Source organism: Schistocerca nitens, chromosome 3 (assembly GCF_023898315.1).
Source record: "Schistocerca nitens isolate TAMUIC-IGC-003100 chromosome 3, iqSchNite1.1, whole genome shotgun sequence".
Taxonomy (NCBI): Eukaryota; Metazoa; Arthropoda; class Insecta; order Orthoptera; family Acrididae; genus Schistocerca; species Schistocerca nitens.
In genome coordinates, this window is record NC_064616.1 from 135933809 (window position 1) to 135952363 (window position 18555).

The following is an 18555-nucleotide window of genomic DNA, read 5'->3' on the forward strand; positions in this document are numbered from 1 at the left end:
TTCGGTCCGAGATGTATGCATATCACACATTGGAACGTCCCACTCAGAGACGGGCTAAGGGGGTACGACAGATGGCATCACGAGCTCTGTCTATCGAAGACTATTTGCAGTGCCTACGCGGTGGTGTTTGCAGTGCTGAGCTGCAGCCGCCACATATGGTCCAGCAAACTAGTATTCGATCAATAGCGTATGAGGTGTACACTGTGCAGCAGTTTAAAATCGGTCTGTCGCCTCATGACGATAAAAGGGTCAACTGTGATGATGGCCCGTACTCACACTACCCACTTGTAACGAGAGAAGGGGTGGTGACTCTGATTGAGAGGCAGAGAGAGATAGTGAGAGAGAGAGGGAGAGAGAGAGAGAGAGAGAGAGAGAGAGAGAGAGAGATGGCGAAAGTGTCTGCTGAGTAGTAGTATGACCCTTTTATCATAGTGTAAATACTGGATGAGAGTGTTTTGTAGTGTGTGTATCAGCTTGTGTACTTCCGTGTATGTCTGAGTGTGTGTGAATGTGTGCGACCCTGTGTTAAGTGTGGATGTGTGTAAATATTATTTATTCTATCAAAGAAAACAAAAAATCATAAAAAACAGAAAAAGCTAAAATAAACCCTTTTATAAAAAAGTCTTTATATTTATTTTTTCGCTACCATTACTAGTCAATGGCTATATGACTGAAAACAGTTAAAAATTTTACACCTCTTATAATCAAATAGAAGAAGACGAAAACACAATTTTCGCAGTTCGTATCTGCTTTGATCTTAGTAGTTGTAAGTTTCACCTGCCGCTAGCCATCCAGTCAGAACTAGTTTTTTAAGAATGTCAGTTACACCAATTAAATTCTTTATATATATATATATATATATATATATATATATATATATATATATATATATATATATATATATATATATATATACGTTCACTTGACTGTGGAAAAAAATCTTTATACTGAGAAATATGTGTCCATCTTCTTGTTGTAGTGGAAAATGTCTAGAGCCACTTACTTCAATGAAATATAATTTAAATTGCTAGTGGAAAATGTTTTAGAGACACTATCTTGAACTAAAAATACGTTTGCCATTAGTTAAAGAAGTGTTTCCGGTGGAACTTCACTAGAGATATCTGCACAATGCTTATACATCAAAACTTTCATATTTTTACTTGAAGACAAATAATATATCTGTAAACTCATATAATGTGAAAAAAAGAGGGAATCACTTTACTGTAAATTGATATATTGCAAACAACATTTAAAAAAATCTGAATTGAATAATAAATTCAATTATTTTATTGTATAAAAAATTGCCCGAGTTTGGTATTATTTCACCCTCAATCATGATCCATATACGTTGCACTGGCACAGAGAGAGACCTATAGGGTTTTTACTGATTTAAAGGTAGAGATGAAATCTTCGTCCACCGGTCACAAACAGACCCCGCTACTCTCTTTGTGGTCCTGTCACTTTAAATGGTGGGCATCTGTCGAAGCCGACCCTAGCACTCTCTCTTTCAGGTCCTGTCACTTTCAACGGCTGACTCATCGCCACGCCGGCGAGGTGGAAGCAGGTAAACTGGCTCAGACAGCTCCAGTGGAATGCGCTTCACGAACAGTATCACCAATAAACTTACTTCTATGGAAGTAGGTGTCACAGAAAGAAAACAACAAGTTTCTTATTGAGAAAAAAAATTATTTATTTATTTGTGAGCCATTTTAAAAGTAATTTTACATTTTCAGATGTAGACACAAAACTATTTTCTTCTTCTTCACACGTTTGCTATCTACGTTGATGGATAGGTGGACAATCGTAGTATTCCAGGTTCTGGATAGCCCAACATTTGAAGATTCAACGCAGCCAGCTACTCTTCTCATCACCTTTTACGTAGATTATTGTCTCCTTGTGATCAAATACTCTCAGCAATTGCAGCAAATGTTTATAAGAGATGCCAGGGTCATCCCACATAATCCCATGATAGAATTTTGTTAGCCACATCGCGCTTCTGACTGTCTTATTGCACTTGACGTCTTTAAATGGTTTCGGCGATTCAACTCTTAATACAAATGTTCCTATTACTCCATCACTTTGCGTGAATGCTATTAATGCACAGTCTTTAATTATGAAAAGCCTGCACTCATCATAGTAAAACCCGTGAACGTCAGCTACGATCCTCACACCTTCAGGTAACATCATGATCTACGCTAGAGCTAGCAGAGTGTGTATCAATTTATACAACTCGTTGCACTACACCAGTGAGCGGACAGTAGTTAACGAGACGATCATGTTGAAGTCTGGTCAGGGAAGTTTGCTGAAGATTCAGATTCAATCCGTACATCTATAGGTCCTGATTTAATTATCTCATTCTGTTTTGAACAGTCAATCACGATTATTGGCGCTAGCTTCTTGAAACTCTGTGGGCTGAGTAGGCATCCCTCATTTTCAACTCCTTTGTAGTAAGATGCTCGGAATCTCGCATACATGTCAAATGCTAGACTGTATACATTGTTGTCCCACTGTAGATGTACATTCTCATATGGATAGTATTCTGAATTCAAGTAGACTCTGGCGTTAGTTAACTTGCAGTGGTCAAATTCAGTTGAGTCCTTTGATACATTAGCACGCCTTTAAGTTTGAAATGCGAGTATGATGAATCGTGATGCTTCCAAGTGCACTGATGTTTTAATATCCCAAGTATGTGTGGACGCTGTAGGTAGGACTGGGTATTCAAAATGCTTCCATGATCGGAAAGTTAGTGATAGGTAGGTTCCAGTATTCAGAACTTTTAAGAGCTTCAAGCGCTCCTCGTCGCCAACGGTGATGTGAGGCATTTTCCATGATATGCTATTAATCTTGATTTGAACATTCTCTGCGGCTGTTTGAGAGAATGAATTCGCGTCACTTGCACTTCTCACCAAAATAAGTTCCTGTTTAGCATTGATAATTATTCGCCGCATATCCTCAAAATAACCTATAAGCATTTTTAGTGGCACGCACGCGGTAAATCGGCTTTGTCCACCCTCTCCATCCGCTCCATCTATGAACCACCCAGCATTTTCTAAACTGTTTGAATCAGAGGGTGAGGCTGAAACGTATGTCTTAAGGGCTGATGTAACAGCAACATTGCGTGTTTGGTCTGTTTCAATTCCGTTGAGTTCATAGTGTATCTCTTGAAACAGGAATGCTACGGCATTTCGAGTGAGCTTCGAGAGCGCTACGGCAGCCCCGTCAGCTTCCTTAAACGTGTAGTCCAGATAGAGGAAGCTCTTGCTAGGCAGTGTTACCACGTCCTGATGCTGAATAACAATCCTAATTTCATCATTTTTGTTAAATGGGCTTGAAGCGTAGGGTTTGTGTGAGTGGTATTCATGACTAACAATTTTGTCATCGTACTCTACTGAGTTACGTTGAGCGACGTCATTCTGCGGTTTTAAACCTGCTGAAATGAGGAATTCATAATTAAGGCGTGTTATCACCTTGCCCTTCCGCGTTGCACTGACGGGTTGTGAGCCTGGTGTGCTAGCTTTATACCTTATTCCCATCTCGCCTTAGATGCAGGCGTACAATGATCTCTTCTCCTCTAAAGTTAACAAGCTGATTATTCTGGTCCACAATATGCACTTCAAGGTAGTCCAGTGTCTGAACAGTCACCGGGAGATATCTAGCGTTTGTGGGGGCTTCAACTGTTTTATACCCAGTACCGACTGTAGGAAAGAATCCGTAAATTGAGTGAATCAACTTATCGTTGAGGTATGAGTTTGTGGCAATATTACACTCAACGTGGATTGTGCTCACTGGGAGTATATCTACAGCTCGATCCGATGCGTAAAATTTACTTGCGTCTTTGACCAAAACACGATCCTTTGAAAAACCTACGAGTGGACCTACTGACTCTCTCTGTGTAAAGTCGATCGTAGTACTCTCTGTCCTCATTTCAGATTTAAGAGTATTAATGTTCGCGCGTAGTTTAATACCGTTTCCCGACTGTTATAAGACTTCGTTTAAATCATCAATATCGTAGGCACCCAGTTGTATTTGTAGAATCTCCTTCTGATCGTCAATTTCAAGATGAAGTTTATTTTTGTTCTTTGTAATATTAGGTATGCTGTTATACGTCCCTAGACCAATTAACGCAATACTCCAGTCCCCTGAACTTAAATCAATCGGCGGAAAGTAATTTGCGCGTAATACTGATACTCGCTCCTTTAAAGTCAGAGTGTACGACATTGCATTTAAACATCAAATGATGATCGTGCGTTCAATGACGGCTCTTTTATATGTGGCACGAGGACAGGAGAAAGCGCAGGTTCTGGAATTCTCAGTCTAAATAGAGCTTGCATTCGCGTTAATTAGGAATATCACGCAGAGGTGGCCACAGAGGTATGTGTTAAAGTCCTGATATCGCCGGAAATTGTAGAAGATACGTCTATTACTGGTGAAGTAGCGCTGTAATTCTTGAGGCGGCTTTAAATCTCCGAATGAATCAAAATACTGTACGGTATTTTGACTTTTCTTAACATACGCAACCCAATGGGTCCCTGGACCACCAGCAACATCTAAATTTACAATTCCGCACTCATTAGTCTGCCACATGGTCTTCGGTAATGTATTCCGCATAAAGACGCCGCGGAATCCACGAATGTGAAGTTTTTATTTAAGAATTTTAACTAGATCTTTATTCGTGAACGCTCGGTCGGGTAGGATAACTAACGGACTTTTTTTTTTATTTATGAAGAGACCTAGTCCTTTCCCGTATGGTTTCAAGTAGAGACCTTTTCCGATAGCTGCTGCCTCCATTGCGCGATTATGTCTGCTGGCTTTCTCTAGTTGGGCTTGTGCATTCTGTGCGTTTTTGACCGTTTTGGCGACAGCTGCAGCCCCGCCTGTGAGTGAACCTACAGCAGACATGGCTGCAAGGGCTGGAACGAGGATCGGGATAATTCCACCCGAAGTCTTTGGTAGTGGTAGGACCCTAGGTGGTTTTAATTGAAGTCGTGTATTTCTTCTTGTTCCCACCATTCAACACACGTTTAGCTGCAGACATCGAAGTGAGAATACAGTTTTTCAAACAACCGGGTCTGTTGTTCTTCTTCTTCCTGTTCTTCTTCGCTCGCAAAGCTGTTCGCGCTGCTTACATAATTCGTTTGAAATTCATCACACCCAAGCCGAACGTAATTTTTCCACGCATGGTTTTATCAACCACGAATGCAGCAACGTCTTGGCCTATTCCGAGATCTTTTCTTCGCCTTATTTGCTTGGCTTTATCTGCTAATACCCGGTCGGCGACGTGGCGTGCTGGGAGATCCTTATTTGCCGTGTATGTGAGGTCGTGCTCAAGGCAGGCTTCGTTTAGTAGATTAATACCTTTATCACCTCGTGCCAGGCGCTTCTGAAGCTTTGTTCCAGGCCCACAGAAGTTATATCCGGGAATGTGCAATTCAACAGGCAACTTGTCGAGAACACCACCTCCACCTCTTATTATGATGTGCCCCCTATCGAGCATGATACGCTACTGAGGAGATAGAGGTCTACTCTCCCTGTTATATACTAACTTGTCAGCTTCGACCCAACTGTTTTCTGATGATGGAAATCCTAGCCATTTAAGCAGGACTCTATTATCACGCGCTCAATGAGAAATAATCTAGTTCAGAACTCTTCTGCAATTCCTCCGTGTAAAAGCATCCTGCAATTTCTTCGCCCTTGCCGTCCTTTAAGATATATGTCCTAGGGTTGGTTCTTTGCACTTTGGATACTGTGAATATCTCAGTCAACCAATTTGGTAAGTACGATTTCTTGTGTTTTGAAATACGTCGCCTATATTGAACCTCTGTTTCCGAGGGTCCAGCATTTTAATCCGGAAATATACTGTGTCCATGAGTGAATTATCGCGAACATCGATCGGTCTCATTTTTATTGTACTATGTTTGCTTCGATTATACTTTGCAATTATCTGTGGGAGGATATCTACCCACTTGTATGAACCGCGAAGATTAAACTGCATCCACATTTGAGCTTTGACTGTTCTGTTCAACCGCTCGACGATACTAGCTTTAAGGTGGGTAAACGTGGAGTAGTGGTGTATGCCATACCGCTCCATCACAGTTTTGAAATGTTCATTGTAAAACTCTCCACCGTTATCGGTTTGAAGATTGGCAGGGCATCGATTCGTTCCTGTCTGCAGCAAACGCTCAAACACCATAGCAATATCTCTACCGATTTTCGTTTTCACAGGTAATGCCTATGCGAATTTAGAGTATGTATCAATAACCATTAAAATGTATTTGAATCCATTATTATGAGATGAATAGCGACTCATATCTATAAGATCAGCTTGACACAAGTCATCCAGCCCTTTAATTATGACATGCCTACGAGGGTATGTTTTGCGCGATGGCTTGTGCAGTTCTCGAACCACGGTCTCCATAGTTATTCGATGATACCTCTCCCTCGAAGCTCGGAGATTATGGATACAACCTCATTAGAATGAGCTGTATTGCCTGCAGCAGCCGAAGCCATCAACAGTCGAAGTCAGTCTACTAGTTCATCTGGCTCATCGTAATATATATACTGAGGGGGTTGATTGCTCACTCCGTTATGCTGGAAGTCTACACCCTCACCTATGCTTTTAGGTTGTTCATTAAGTAAAGGTTGTATAATGGTCGTGTATTTAGAGTTTTCCGGCTTTCTCATTGTTCCGTCAGGATTTTTATACAGATCAGTCAAGTTTTGGTTCATCGCAAGAAGTTTCTGGGTGTCCTTTAATTCCCTTGCACCTTTAACTAGTCTGGACTCGGGACTCAAGATTGTTAAATTTGATATCGGTGTATATGCGAGCATTCTGTCTCTGCACACCTAACCTCTCAGACTGAGCGTGCGCCATGCGTGCGAATTTGTCCATGGTGTAGTGTCAACTGAAGCACTAATCTATATTGCACGTTTATATTTGGAGAAATTCTTGGAAGTTCCGGTTATACCTACCGTCATTCAGTTTGCGAGTTTTATCAATAACGAAAAACTCGTATTGTGAGTGGTTCCAACAATCAGAACCTATCTTCACAAATTCATTGTATGACATGTCAGTCCCGACGTGAGCATGGTAAATGTGCTTTAAATTGAGATTGTCCTGTTTGAAGGCTGTAATGAGGTTGGCGTTATCCCTCAAAAACTGTTTTGGGATCCTGGAATATGTCTGACTCAGATAAAATACATCAACACCCATATGACGGCCAAAGGAGAGAAATATTTACGGATTTGATCCTGATTTTCAACGGCCACATCTTCAAATATGAAAACGGTGTTTGGCTTAACGTGTTCAGGTGGGGGGATGTCGTCGCTTTCACTGAAGGCTCTGTACGTTACACCATCTACTCCATCTAATATTGTCTTTAGTAACTGGTACTTGGGTTGAAAGAGTGTTTTGGAGAAGACGAAACGGTGCTCGAAGCGGACTCCGTCTATGAGTGTTAACAGTGCCATTAGGACATTTGTCTTACCACAGTTGGATGGACCTACAATTATAGCTCGTATGCTGTCAGGAAGGAGTGCACCATTCTTGTTGGTCATCTGGTCTTGGTCATCATCACAGGACCAGTCACCTACAACAACGCCCTTGAGGCTAGGGTATTTCACCCAGCCCGCCATGATACCTACTGTGGTAGGTCAAGGTGTGGAATAGGCTCTTATATGATTAAAATATGTGTTTGTGTGTAGTCATTATAGCGCAGTCACCTTACCAACTGAGCTACAACGGCTACACAATATAATGAACTAAAAGTGATGTACTTGAAGGTTGTCATATAAATTAACGTAGGTGACATTTTCTCTTGAGAAATAAAAACACAAACACTATTTTAATACTATAAATATATTTATTTATAAAGAGATTTACAAATATGATCAGAATGACAAAAAATCAGTACATTCTTTTTCAAGCGGTGCAGCAGAAGTACAGTATTTGGAAAATAGCTGCATTTGTGGATTAGGTTAGTACAAGTGGCGCGATTTTAATAATTTAGCAGTGAAAACATAAGTGAGCACGAAAATTCAAACTTGGTGGACGTGGCCCAATTGGCTTTCTTGCCGCCATATTAAATGACGTCACGATGACGTCCTCGGGTGGGTGAGATACGAACTAACACACAGTGTGTTGGAGAACAAGTGATGACCGTACTGTTTCAAATAAAGACTTGAGTGCATTTGCCACGAATTCACAGGATGTGACTTAGATTATTGGAAGTGCAGTTAATTATTATTATTTGACGCGATTTCCATAGCTTACGAGTAAAACAATAAATGACCGCAAAAAAATTAAAACTTGGTAGGATAGGGTGGCCTGTTTTGCATGTGTGACCGATTATCGTGTTGGAATTTGAACTTGTGAGCGATTTTTTGTTATGGTCTAACATTCTGCGTGGTGTCTGTTTGTTCTAGGTCGTGTCTCCCTACCACTTTCGCGCAACGACGCTCTGAGCGTGTTTTTTAGGGAATTGACTAGTTTGAACCTGGGACCTGTTGCTGATAAGGAGACGCCAGACCACACATGACCTGTAGAGTTCAGAAGAGTTCAGTGAGACTAGTGATGATATAACCAAATACTTAAAAATTTCAGCGTCAGCTCCACTGCACTCCCTGTAAAACAATCTTAATACTAACTAAATTTAGTGGAAGGGGTTCAAGGCTTTCCTATTTTTAGTTAGCTGGTAAAATAACGTCGAAAAAGCAGTTTACTATTGGAAATTTTATTCTACTCACAAAACATCGTTTATAAATTGCACTATTGATAAAAGGAAATATTTTAATACTGGATGATAAAAACCAACTGCGTTCAACAAAAATGTGAACGAATATTCCCTGAGTGGGTTTCCAAGTTCTACAATGGATCGAAGGATGACCTATGCCATATCACATCTATAATCTAGGTTTAAATTAAGTTTCACAAAAGAGAAAACTATCTAAATGGTCTACAGTGACCCTCAGTTATCTTTAATTACTTATCTAACTTGACGTAAATAACAGTGGCTGATGTGGCTTCTCAATAACTACATAACAGAAAAATCATCGCGTTTCAGATTTTAACTTACGTAGCAAATGCGAATACCATGAGCTTCAATTGACGATCGACACCAGTATTACGTAAAAAGGGGATGTAACAGATGAGACTTCTGCAGTTCTGAGTGAAGCCTTATGGGCTCAAAAATGCGGCATCGCGTGCGTTCATTACCTTGTCGGTGTTCGTCAGGGGGCGGCGGGGAGCACAGCTCCACTCACCTCGCCGTCTCGGAAGCAACTTTCCTAACTTCTCGTTACTACAATTTACCGAAGTTGGTTTAAAAAAAACTATCTGGCTGTGTTTTCATCTGACCAATCAGGGTCTCAATGTTAACCTTAAGCTCTGCCTACAAAAATTCTGTCTATCCAATGAGAAACGTTATACTTTTCGTGGTGGGGCAATGTTTTTAAAGTTTGCAACGTAACAGAGACGCGAAAAAGTCTCAGGCTAAAACTTGCGGCTGGTGTTGCCCTTTTAGTGTTATCGTATGATCTATACGGTTCTTCTGGAGGGCTCTATCTTTTAACATGGGCTGGGGAGTGGTCCTGTCGGTTACTTTTCGTGGTGGGGCAATGTTTTTAAAGTTTGCAACGTAACAGAGACGCGAAAAAGTCTCACGCTAAACCTTGCGGCTGGTGTTGCCCTTTTAGTGTTATCGTAAGATCTATACTGATCTCCTGGAGGGCTCTAGCTTTTAACATGGGCTGGGGGGTGGTCCTAGCGGTTAGCTGGCAACGTGGTTGTCCGTCCCTTATCGTAGGGCCTTCTAGCTTAACACAGTTCTGGTCTCGGCTTCTGTTCTCGTTTCTCCCCTCGGAACTGCGTCTGTCTCACGGTGGGAAGGTATGACATGCATTTAGGCATTCTTGTGTTAGTCTGTGGTATTCCATTTGCTCACTCTTTACTCGTATTACTTTGGTTAATTTAACGTCACGATTTATTCGGAGCTATGTGACATACTACAGGATTTGCTTATCATGTCAGGGTTTTCATGGAAGGTGTTGGATTTGCCTGACACCTTACAATGGTTGTAACGGAAATGGCTTATTTGCCGCCAAAATCGGCCTTTTCCGATAAATAATAATAAATGTTTGAACTTGGAACGATTTTTTATGTTAATGGAGGTAGGACAAAATAATAATAAATAATAATAAATGATAATAAATGAACATAAATAATAATAGATGATAATAAATGAAGATAAGTAATAATGAATGCTAATAAATGAACATAAATAATAATAAATGATAATAAATAATAATGAGAAGCACGCCATTATCATGTTGGAATTCAAACTTCGTGCCATTTTTTCTTCTGGAGGTTTAGGTTAGTGGACATAACACAATTGACCTATTTTCCCGCCAAAATTCAAACTTAAGCCCATTTTTTATGGAGGTTAGGTTAGTGGACGTAGCACAATTGACCTATTTTCCCGCCAAAAGCCACCATCTTGGATGATGTCATGTGCTGTTGCTAGGTCTACATGTCGCCATCTTGAATGACGTCATCGCCGCCATCTTGAATAAATTTGGCAACAATGCAGAGTGAGCTGACACCCCCCGGCCCCACAACTGAAGGGTATTCGGCAAATACTGAAGTATTGGAAATACACCCAGCTGTCGTCAGTGGGTCTGGAAATAGAAATATCACTACCATTCTTATGACTTGACATACTCTTCCCATCACTATCACAACACCCCAAGTCAAATTCGTACCCTCCCTACAACAGCACATAGACATTTCCTTTACACAAACAGATATACTTTATAAACCAGATGCTCAAATGCGAAAATATCACACACCCTGCACTAATACTAAGCATAATATTACCTCCTCAATAACTACTTGCATACGACATCAAATAATACTGACCAAAAATCAATGATGGGTATGCATGCCTCTTACGTTCATTCTGCGAGTCATACCACCGTGTCATAGACGTAATCGAGCACATGTTAAACAAAAAATCCCGGTCCCAACAACTGCTGCATGTTACTCTCACAATCCCTCATGGTTCTACAGGTGTGCACTAGTAACCATGTTAAAAGTTATATACTTGCTTTATAAATGTATGTACGACATTACCTCTGAATTAGGTAGTTTATTGTCCAGACAAATACCGAGCCCGTAATCGTAGGAATGTATGCATCAACAGCCAACTGTGCAACCTCCTGATAAAATCGGTGAATTTTGAAAGTCATTCGGCTAAGGAACCCGGTAATTGACCGGTATTTGCAACTCCCTCACGCCGCTTGATATTTATCCAGTATGTGTAACGTATTTTGCGTCGATACCATGTCAGAGGTTCCGTTACACACTACTGGCCATTAAAATTACTACACCACGAAGAAGACGTGTACAGACGCGAAATTTAACCGACAGGAAGAAGATGCTGTGATACGCAAATGATTAGCTTGCGAGGTGCCGGGGCTAGCAGTGTATTTAACACTAAATTCTTCTAGAATCTACATATGTAAATGATGCTCTAAGCCCCCCCCTATTCTAACTCCGACTTTTGCTGTTGCACATGGATTAAAAAGATACGCGAACTGACTGTAATCAACCCTGCAAGTGGAGTAGAAAAGAGTTTGGCACCTGCAATAATTTAATTTGATAAATAAGTTAAATAAAGGAAGGTTTCATTAACGTAGTGAGAAATGATAGGGTTGCTCTACCGATTAACAGAATGAAAGTTCTGTCCAAAATAACGATATGATTTATTAAGACTAAACACAGAATAATAAACAAAAACACATGAAACATTTACAATACATCAAATTGGCTCAAACTGGATACTCAAATAAACGCTGTGAAGGTGAAGTTGTCCCTAAACTAGATTGTGACGTTTATGACGAAGTGGTATGTGGAGCCAATTCCTTGCAACTCAAATCTTAAGAGAGACACACAGCTAACCCAACATTAATTGCTGCTACATTATTGAGAACTCAGACAATGAACACCCAAGATAGAACAAAGTTAGAAAAGGCGAACAGGCGCGTCCTGCTGAGCTCTGATTATCGCCTAGCAAAAATGCCTGCTTTGCCGGTGCTGCGGACGTACATTAACAAGCTGTCTTCTTAGCTGCAAGGACACGATCTGGTGTACTGGAAGCGATGGCTGGTTACTTCGACGTCCCGTCGTGGTGATGATAATGTCGCGAGTATAGCCCGAAACAAATTGTCCTGGTCTGGTTGTTCCAGACTAAAGACTTCCTATCAATACAAATGCGCCTCTGAGGGAGACGAAGAAGGCTCGCCACACAACCACTGATGGTACAGTGATTGATTTTCACAAGTGATGTCACACAGTAACTCCGATACAGTCAACTTTAGCCAAAACTGCCCAAGACAGACAACATAGGCTGCTTGTACGCAGAACGCTCAATTGCCAATTGTACTCGGAAAGTTACGTTGAAGTCGAATCTTCAGCAACTTCGTTAAAGAGTTACAATCAAATAAAAGTATATTAGACATCCAACGGAAGGCAGGCTGTCCAGAGCAGCCAGAGCTCAGTGCTACTCCGACTGAAAGGCGAGAGCCGACTACCCCACAAGAGCACCCGTACAAACCGAACTCAGAACATTCCCGCCCCAATGACAGTGGCCATGGGTAACCGTTCCAATCAGCAACTCGAAAACCGGCGGAAAATTTCACTCTATTGCCGGAGCACTACCATTCCACCAATGGGGATTCTTGACGCCAATTTCTGCACTGATTTTGCTATGCCCTGAGCAAGCCAATCACAGTTACGATTTTGCAGAAAGCGTGGGAATTTGCCCACCACAACTGCCTGGGTACACAAGTCATTCCCACGTCTCGCTGGTAGCCCACCAGAAAGTGTTTGTGCGAAGTAACGGAACCTCTAGCCCAGCTGCTACTTCAGGGCGTGTCTCAGCCGCTATTCTACAATGTCGGCGTCTGGAAAGCATTCACTCGACTCCCTCACACCCGTCGGCTTACCCTTTCAAGATCAGAAGAGCCCACCTATCACCGGACCACCTGGGTGACGAGAGACACTGCGTGGGAAGTCTGCGTGTCATGGAATAGCAACTTTCCACCGTATGCAATTAGAGAGGAGAATCGTAAAATAGAAATATCAGATGGGGCTCATGCCACCTCTCATAGCCCCTACGCCATTTTAGATTGTAATTGGTGAGCGGTTGGCTCACTTAGGAGCAAGGTAGTGAGTCAATCGCCCAAGAACAATCTTGCAAACTGACTCCACATCCCGCGCTCTATAAAGAAAATCACTGCAACTGAAAAACGCAGCTCATAGAGGGAGGATTATTTATGATGTAGCCAACTTCACCTTCTTAATATGGAACTCTGACACTCACATCACACATCCATACCCAGGGAGCCCCTTCAAAACAAAGATTCACACAGACATTCACGCTCTAAATATGGCCCGGGCATGTGAGCCAAATATGGAGCAGTTTATTCTTTACAATCAGAGTTGGAGTGCTCCGCAATTAAATGCCCAATATGTTACAACAATTTGAATCATTAAACTAACCTGAACTCGCTCACACATGATACTATTTAAGTTAACAATCTCTTTGTGAGCTTTCAGAATCTAATTACAACCTCCGATTCATTGTGTCTCCCTGCAGCAAGAATAACCTTTACAAAATGTTCTCCGAACTGATGGTCCATTCACAATGACAGTGCTAGTATCTGCTTCAGTTTATTGGGACTTCAGGCACAATGTTTGCATACACACAACAATAAATACAAAATACAAAAAAACAACATGGTGTGGAGAACAATACAGTAATTTGTAATTTGTGCGCCCTACTCTATCACTTACATAAGAATTACAGTGAAAAACACAAACACATACAAGGTATAACATACATTACAAAAACAACACTAGAGAAAGATATTTAAGAAAAAAAAACATGGTTCATGGGGCATCAAGTTGTGCGTGCACATTGCACAATGTTCACGACTGTGCTGAGAATGAGGCACTAAATCACGTTGTTAGAAATATTCGAAGCACTTCACAAATTCGTTAGTTTCTTTGAGGGGGTTGATATGTTGAGTCATATGCATTGATGCACGTGGTTCCATGTCTTGAGCATCGGAGGGGGGCTTTTGGGATGGGGCCACAGTACTGACATCACATAGGGCTAAACATCGGGTGTTGTTGCTACGTTGTTGCAACAGCAATAGGGTGTGCTGGAGCATCTGCAGTACTCTGTTGTGATTGCAGCAAGACCCACGCATATGATAATGGCAGTACGGTACGAAGACATAGTGATAGGTTCTCCTCATGTCGATTAAATGTCTCTGAGGTCTACTATTTGGGATGCATCACTAGTTCAAGTCTCTTTCCCTGGACAGTACTTTACGTTTCCCAATATTGAAGTTCGACGAGGGATGATGGCACGTGGAGTGACTCCACAAGTGTGCTAGGTCATCCATACAGGATCGAACTAGGAGTGACGATTGCTACAACTGCTCCCTAATAGAGAGGAGAAGTTAGAAATGAGACAATTCATTTGTTAGAGTTTGCGGCACGATACTGATTTGTGTATGCAGATCGGCCAATGCTAGTGAGTTTTAAAAACCCAAACAGGTTTGTATATAGCGTCCCTTTCTGTCCTGAGGCACATGAGGCGCAGGTTCTGACACCATATGTGATCTTCTTCGTGTACTCACGACAACGTGGTCTGCCACAGGGAATCCCTCCAAACGGCTGCCGCGTCTGGAGATCTAGCTGGTTGTCGCGTGTGGGTCGCGTGTCAGTGTCAACGGCCAGCCTCACTTTCGCCTGTGGCCCGGCGAGGATCCCGCCCAATCCCTCAGGTATACGGACCGGTGACTGTCAGCTTGCAGGACCAAACGCACCTGCGCCCTTCTCGTTAGGTGGCGCGCTGACGCTCCCCTTCTTCCAGGTAGCTGAAGACCTCTTGTTTTTGCTCCGGCTGGCCTCTGCATTGCCACGATACCCGTCATCTGCACAATTCTGACAAAAATCTTATGCCTAACTTTTTCCCATGACCTTCTATGTAATAATAAATTTACGTAACGACACATTGATGGTCTGTCATTTCAGACACTCTTATTTTACTTTTATAGTTATTAATCTATGGCTATCATTATAACAAAATCTTGGTGTATCTAATCTAGACATGGAAATAATTTATCTATATATTTGTGTAAAGCACGATCTCCATACTGTACATGATATGTGACAACTGATGCTATGTACTGGATGAACATCAAAATGTGCTGGCCCACACTAATATTACTATTAATTATATAGATCGATAGTAGACATGCTCAAGAATTAACTACCATTTGCCAACGACCTACATTCTATGTCTTTTGATTAAATTATGTTGTTATGCAGGTCGAAGTTTTACTGTGCTATAAAGAACCTGCAACTATTCTACTTTCGCTCGCCCGTCATCCCTCCATCTCGGGTTTATGGTTTGGTGACCTGAAAAATAGCATCCCAACAGGCGCGCACCAAACACTTGTGGTAGAAAACGACCACAATATTAAGGATCTAGTTATTGTTAAATCCTGAAGTTTAACTTATCCTTGTATATGGTACTCTCTCTCTTTTTTTTTTTTTTTAATACGACACTCTTACATAATTCCTGTTACGCTGAGATGTCTCGCTGCTCGCCGCTATTGACGACAGTGATGCGCGCCGTACGACATGGCCTCCGAGTTCTCACTACTCCTCACTGAAACTCCAGAGACTGGGTTAGCCATGGCTATACAAGACAATAAATTTATAGTTGCAACTTCTTTTTCTGTGTTATGCGGTGTTCGCTGTCAAAGCACACCTTTCCAGAGGCAATGTAATATGACCAAGCCAGGACTGGTTCCTGTTGAGGATTCCGTCACCCACCACACACCAGCTACACAGTATGTCACCAGTCTCCAAGTATAATTCCTTGGTTATTCATCTGTGACAGTCACAAGCATCACACTAAATCCCCAACCAGCACATTGGCATGGTAGGCTTTATGCCCGCATTTCTACCGTCTAGGGCACCATTGGAGTCAATCGCTCACAGGTTCACCCGGACTTGCAAGACAACGATGCTGGCGCACCTCTGTAAAAACTATACTGCCCATATTCATCCTCGAAATCACGCAATATACCACAATCTTGCAGTGCACTGACGTGTGCCTGCAAGCATTGGTATGAACGTCTCACGAACTGGTTGTGGCCGCTATGGAGCGTATCACGACAACCCAGAACGCTTCTAGGAGCACGTTCTTGTATGCACCCGTTTGTGCGACATCTCCTCACTCATCATTATCCCTCAACATGGACACTAGACAGGAAAGGACAAAAACATTGCTCATGGAAAGGTAGTGCCTCCTACTCCATCGACATTGGAAGTCGCGAACATATACAAAAACAAAAAAAAGACTAGCAGCAGTAAATTCTTTTACAAGCCAACGCAGCGTATTAATACTTTAACAATCTTAATCTATTAATGCAACGATCATTGTTCCCCGAAGAACGGTTCATATATTTGCCTATTCTACTATGTACATTACTTAAACTACTATTATTCCATGAACTTCTTTGTGTGAGAGATGTGGTGGAGTCCTATGGACTAGCCCCACTCCATTGTTAGACTCCCCCTCCTCTGACGTGCATTAGGATTTGCAGGTCTAATTTCAGTCTCCTGGTTCTCCTGTTGTCCTTGATTTCACTCTCTCCAATTACGCTTGCTTTGCCGTTCGTTATTTCTCCTGTCCCCGCTTCCTTGTCTAGCATGACCCTGTTCCCTGACGTTCTGGTTTCCGTGTCTCTGGTTTCCATAATCTTGAATTGCGTAATCTTGATTTCCGTAACCCTGGTTTCCTAAATGACCAGTGCGATTATGCGATCTGTTGTCGTCCTCCCTTGCTGGTCGTTGGTATTTGTTACTCTGCCCCTTCTTCCTGTCCTTTGCGTCTTGTTTGTCAAAGACAACTTCGAGTTCACGCAACAGACTCTTGAATGCTTCTATGTCAGATCCACACTTCCCGACAAGTGTCTGTTGGTACCTAACTGGCAATTTGGAAAAACAAAATTTGATGATTTCTCCTTTGCTATATGGACTATCTAAAACTTGATTCTTCTCGAGTAAATCATCAAAAAATTTGGTTGCGCTCCTTTGCCCGGACACTTCCAGTTCAGGACAAAATATTATTTGCTCTTTAATCCTGTCTTGCGTTTCCTTTGACCAGTAGATCCCCAGGAACGCATCAACAAATTCCTGATAAGTCTGACACGTCGCTGCCACACCCTGCATCTTTTCCGCGGCTTGGCCTTCGATGTGTCCACACATGAATTCTAATTTTGCCAGGGTTGGCCATGATGACGGTAATGAATTTGTAAACTGCATCACCCAGCTCTTGGGATGTATCGATCCTCCATTATCTCTGAACTTTTGGAATTTTAGTATCGACAGGAAGTGATTGTGATGAAAATCCTGTCCGATCCTCGCACTGGTGTTGTCACTCGTTTTCGATACTTATACGTCTGCTCAGTGTCCTGATCTATCTTACTGATAACTGTGATGTGCTACCTCTGTATCACAGTGGGAGTGGCATTCACATTCACTCTTCTAAGTGGGCTGCAATTATTGGAGCTATTACTCGCTGTTTCTGCGTATGCACTGTTAGTTGCGTACTCTGACACTGGGCTAGAGCACGGCGAGCTTTTCCTCGGAGAGACAATTCTATTTACTCCATCATTGGTATCCGAACGCGCAGTGCTCGTGTACCCGTTTCGCTCTAGATTTGCTATTCGACTCTCTACTTCTTTCATTCGTTTCGTGATGTTCGTAACCGCGATATTACCTTGGGTTTTTAAGAACGCTAGGGATTTTGAGTGGGCTTGTGTCGCACGTCGCAAGCGACCTGCGAGTTGAGAAGTTACTTTTGCGACTTTCATTGCCCCTGTTTGGCTAGGCCTGCTACTTTTTGTGCTACCAATGACATTTGTTTTGCTTCTCCACATTCTTTCTTTATTGTTAGTAATACCCCACGAACTTTCCCTATATGCGACATTATTGCCTGAGTGTCCTTACGCTGTTCGTCAGCTTCTTCCTTCTCCTTCTTATGTTGTTCGTCAGCTTCTTCTTTCATTGATCGTAGGAAGCTTAGTATTGGGTTAATGTCATCATTTTGATCCTCGTCACACATGGGTGATGTAACTCTGGACACCTGGGCGCTAGAGCTCTGACGTGACCGAGCTGGCCTCTGTCTGCACTCGTTCGTTTGACTATAAACTTCTGCTACCGTCTCGACCTGTGTGCCTGTCTCTGTTCCATCCTCCAATTCACTATCATAATCACGGTCGCGACGTTGCTCTAAGATAGCCTCCAAATCACCTTCCTCATCAATGACCCTGTCGTCCTGTGCTGCTAAAAATGTGCCCATCTCATCTCCGAACCTATCCTCGTCAGTAACCTGCCTCTTATTCATTATGCTATCCTCTTTTGTTTTAGTTTCGCTCGATAAAAGTCGTGCCTTACTGCTCGTGATCATTCAT